Source organism: Dipteris shenzhenensis, chromosome 19, assembly GCF_047967505.1.
Source record: "Dipteris shenzhenensis isolate YYH24624 ecotype China chromosome 19, Dip_SZ_1.0, whole genome shotgun sequence".
In the NCBI taxonomy this organism is placed as follows: Eukaryota; Viridiplantae; Streptophyta; class Polypodiopsida; order Gleicheniales; family Dipteridaceae; genus Dipteris; species Dipteris shenzhenensis.
In genome coordinates, this window is record NC_141614.1 from 53,424,765 (window position 1) to 53,430,020 (window position 5,256).

Sequence of the window (5,256 nt, forward strand, 5' to 3'; positions counted from 1 at the left end):
GTTGCTTTGTGATTTTCCACAAAGCCTTTGATATAGTACCAAGGGATCGCCTTTTTAGACAATTACAAGAGTTGGGGTTATGACCAAGAGATCATGTGGGCTACAACCCTGTTTTGCCCCTATATAGACAAGCTTGAGACATTTATGGACACATTAGGGGGGGTAAGATGTTCACCCAAACCACTAGACATTGTGTTGTTGTCCTCGTCTGTAGAGGGCCTCCAGATGCATTATAGTCATTATGTGAGTCACACGATTTGAAGGTCAACCTTAGTAAGACTGAGATCGTGATTGAAATCTTCAACACATCCTAAGAAGCTATGCATAGAGAGCAATTCACTTTTGATGGATCACTGGTTGAGATTGTTTCATCATACACTTATCTAGGGGTTCTCTTTTCTAGACAACAATAATATCGGCAATGTAGAGCTATTTAGTAGATGATATTCATCGTTAGTGAGGTTGAAGAGATTGTGCTTCCACTCACACTTTCACAACGCTCCAGGCCAAGGCTCTCCTCTTCAACTCCTTGGTCCAGCCAGCAAGCATGCACAGTAGCCCTTGTTGGGGATAGGATCTCTTTGATGTAAAGTGGGCTCAACTAGAACATCTCCAGGCTCTCATGCTATCTCAGATAATACACAATAAGCCATGAGTTCCTCGCTAGATCATTTAGGCTGAGTTTGGGTTGTCTCCACTATAGCTTGATGCAGCATTCCAAGTCATCACTTATCTATGCATGGTTGGTGGATACGGTGACTCTACTTCAAGGCAACATAGACTACCATGGCTAACACTATCCTCTCCCATGACCTTGGTAGCTAAGGGCGATTAGAGATGCTAGTATGCACACACATGTAGGTGGTTTGAGAGATTGGGGCTGCAGTACACACCATTTCTCCCACTCACATATCATGAGGTCACCTAGATCATATGCGAGGACCTTCTATAGCTACACACATTTAGGATTTGCTTGGCATTGAGTGAGCTCCCAATGAAGCTTAGCTTCTACAAAGATCATTGTTTGTGCATTTTTTATTAGGGATTTATTGATCCTCCAAAAATACTTGGATTCATTTCCAACCATTCATTGAGGATCTCTATTGGGAAATTTTGGAATTCATCACATTGACTGTGCATTGAGAATGGGGAGATGAGGGAATATCAAGGGAGAGGAAGATTTGTGCCTTGTGTGACCTACAGGAGATCGAGTTAGAGGAGCATTTCATCAAGTGCCCAGTGCACTATGAGATCCAAGGTCACTACTATTGTCTCTTCAAAGATAGCTGAAACTGCTCTCCCACTCCCTTTCTTATCTAAATTAGAGATGCCTTGCCACCTCCATCCATGAGGTAGTTAGACATTGAGTGTGCTTACGCAGATTGCAAAGACAAGGATGGGGCACACAAGCAGGCTCATCTCAATGCATGATAATAGAGTCCTTCCAGTCAGATCACACAAACCACCATTCCATGCGTAGTTGGCAAGGTAGAGATCTAGAGCTAGCAACACGACAGACCCAATGGAGAGAGGACCCATAGATCATGCTTGGAGACATCCCTTACATGTTCTAGGTAGGCCCAAGACACGACATATAGGAGGTACCATGGCCCTTGTCAAATGTAGTGTGACACTTAAGAGGCCATGTTGGACCACATCCATAGATAGCTGCCAACGTTCTATCTTTGATCTTATACCACCATAGCCCCACCAGCCACACTAGGTCCATCATGACACCCCTTCTAGGGACCTCTAGGATCTATTATATTAGACGAGACTTGACATTGGATTTGATGTGATATGATGATGATGATGATGATGTAGATTGATGTTGATGTTAGGACTATGTAGTAGTGATGTTTTTGTGACTATCATTTAGCATCTAGCAAGGGTGATGCTGCCTATTCTAGTACTCCATCCTTTTGGCTTGTCATTTCAGGTTTTAAACAGTCTCAGAGGCCCATTGTTATTCCAAAGACTTTAATAAACTTTCTTTCTTTCTCTCTCCCTACACCCCCTACCCCCCCTTACCCTCCCCTCTCCTCTTGTGGTAGTGGCTTTGCAGGAAGCCCCCTATCCTCCCCCCACCCCCCTTCCTATCTCACTAGGTGGCTATAGGTAGCCCCCTGCTCCCTCTCCTTCCCCCCTATCCTTTATCCTCCCTCGCCTCCCCCCGTCTCCCCACACTCGCGCTCTCGCCACTCTACCTACCCTCCCCACTCCCCACCCTCTCACTCCCATTGCTTGTGATAACAACTGCAAGTAGCCCCTCTCACTATCACTCCCCTCCCCCCCTCTCGCTACTACGATAGTGGACACAGGTAGCCCCCCCAATCTCATTTCCCCTAGTGTTGTTGCTCCTCACCTTCCCCTCCCCCCCTCTCGCTACTATGATAACAGACACAGGTAGCCCCCCAATCTCATTTCCCCTAGTGTTGTTGATCCTCACCTTCCCCTCTCGCTCAACGAGAGGGTAGCCCCCCCACCTTCCCTTCACCACCCTCCCATCTCACTATTGTGTTAGTGGCTACAAGCAGCCTCCCCCTCCCCTCCCGCTACCATGGTAGTGGTTGTTGTGAATGGTCCCCCCCTCCCCACACAACTAATGCTTCCTTACCTCTATCCTCTCCACTTACTGCTACAACATGGCAAAGTGGCTATGGGCAACCCAACCCTCCCCTCTCAATGCCCCTTTTCTCCTGCTCTCTTCCCCCCCTCCCCCCTCTATTGAGGATTCAACTCAACATCATGTGTTATCATATGTGCATAGCACTAACACAAAATGCTAAAAGGCACAAGCATTGGAAACCCTAAAGGAGCCAATACATATTTTTATCTTCAACTAAATCTAGCATGTAGTTAGTCATCTATGCTGTGCTCTCTAGCTATGCCCTCTCTCATCTCCACTCTTCTCCTCTCCATCAGAGCTCATGGTTTGAACTTTTGTTGAGGTGCCATCCTTGAGAGTGTCAGAGTGTGAGAAAGTTTGAGACATTCTGGAATGATCTCTTTCATATAGAGATTTCAATTCATCTTCTTGAGAGTCCTTAAAGGATTTCTATCCATTGCCAATTTTTTGTTCATCTAATCTTGAGAGAATTCTTCACTAAAGAGTTAGTGGTCCTTATGGAGAGTAAAGAAAGTTTGAGTATTTCTTATTCCAAGATTCCTTGAGACTAAGAGACAGGATTGCATTGAGAAAGAGAGCTAGTTATGTGAGAGAGAATTTAATGTTTTTGGTTTCTTCTTGTGAGAAAGAGAGAGATTGTTAGAGCCTAGACTCATTCCTACATGCATTACTACAACAAGGTGGCATGGGTGTCTGAGGACGTACATAGTGGCAAGCTCTATAATCTAAAGTGAAAACTACATGCAACCAGCTCGAAGCAAGCAAATGTAGCTGCCACATTGTCAAAGTGCCATGTTAGCATAGCCACATCATCAGATACGTTAGCATGCCATGTGATCAAGCCACATTAGCTATCATATCAGCTTAACACTACCACATGGCACATAGCCCCTCCAATGGCACTGTAATATCTTCCTCAACACTTCCATGTGCACACAAGTGCCACATCACATAGTTATCCATAGGCACATCTCTTGCTAGGCATAGTTTCTACATGTGAAACCTCTTGCCACATCATTATTTCAACCCTTTTTTGCCCCTCCACCTAGATCAAGCCATATCTCTAGATCCAAGAAGAATTTGAGGGTGCTCCAAAGAGGAAAATCGCTCAATTTTTTGTGCTCTATGTGCTTGTCACATCACCTGCACATTTTAATGCTCGTATCAAACACTTGTTAGCCTCAACACAAATCCACTTTTTGTGCACATTGAAGCTCTGCATCAATGCATCTAACCCCATAGCAAAAAGAAATAAAGGAAAATAAACTATTTGCTACTTCTCATCGCTTGATGGTTGGTGTAGGTCTAGATCAAAGTAGATTAGATTATCCATAGAGGAGACAACTCCAAAGGAGCCAATCAAAAGCCATGCCCAAAAATTCCCAGCTAGTCTCTACTTAGAGTTTCACAGCATCACATGTCTTGAAACCCAACCATCTACACATTAGTGATGAGCATATTCTAGAGTATTTATAGGTATTGGCATATTGTTCCATGTGGGTATATTGCACATCTTTCATTTTGCACTCACATGCCTTTATTGTAAAGACTTATTGGTTATTCTTAGCATTTTTGCATTCTATTTAAGCCTTGTAAAGCATCTTGGCTATTCCCAACATCATTTGCCACATAAGATTTGTAACAAATTGGAATATATTATAGTTTTATCTTCACCAAAAATTTAGGTCGCAATTGATTTAGATAGTATTTTCACATGCATTTTGAGTACTATTTTTTGCATCATGTTACCACTAGTGTGTGGTCTCAAGTGATGGCTCACGTGCTGTGGGAATCTTGGAGGAATGATGATGGAACTCTCCACCTCCGACTCCTTGTCACACTTGAATTGTCACAATGTGTTTCCATGAGATAGAGGAGGGGAAGGGGAAGATGGAAGAAGAAAGGGGATGAGAGGGGAGAGGGGCAAAATGAAGGGGTATAGAGTGGCAAACACAAGGGCACTACAATGGAAGCAATAGAGAACTCAAACACTTGGAAGAGAATGAGAGAGCTCTATTTCCAATCTTGTGCAAACAATAATGAAGACCAAAGTCAAACATTACATTCCACTTTTTGAAGGGAGGGAAAACCCTATTCTTTCTCACCTCTCTCTCTTTTGTTTTACAAGCACTTGGGCCCATATGGCTCCAAGGTGGATCTTGTATTGTCTACCTCTCATCCTCTCATCTTTCTCCACTCTATCTTGCAAAAGATTTGGCACTTGCATGAATAGTTAACCATGGAAGTTAACATGCCCCCCTTCATGCTTTTGATCCATAGTTTTGGACACGTAGATATAGCCGCATTACTTGTGGAAACTGGGAATGGGTGTTGAGGTCAAACACTATCTTGGACCACAGCCTTTGAAAGTTCTCCTCCGTAATGGCCTCTTCACTGAGGATGTCCCGCAATAAAGTGATGAGCAGCCAGAAAAAGTGAATAGTGGCTGTGACTGCTAGATTGGGGATCATGGAAAAAGTCATATGAAATCACTCCATTTGTGCCGCTAGTGCATAAGATGTACCCAATGTCGAAAAATCAAGCCTTGAAAATTTATATACAATGTTTAGATTCGAGGCCTTCATGGCTTCAAAATTTTTCTAGGGCCAAGGTCTTCACAGAGGCAT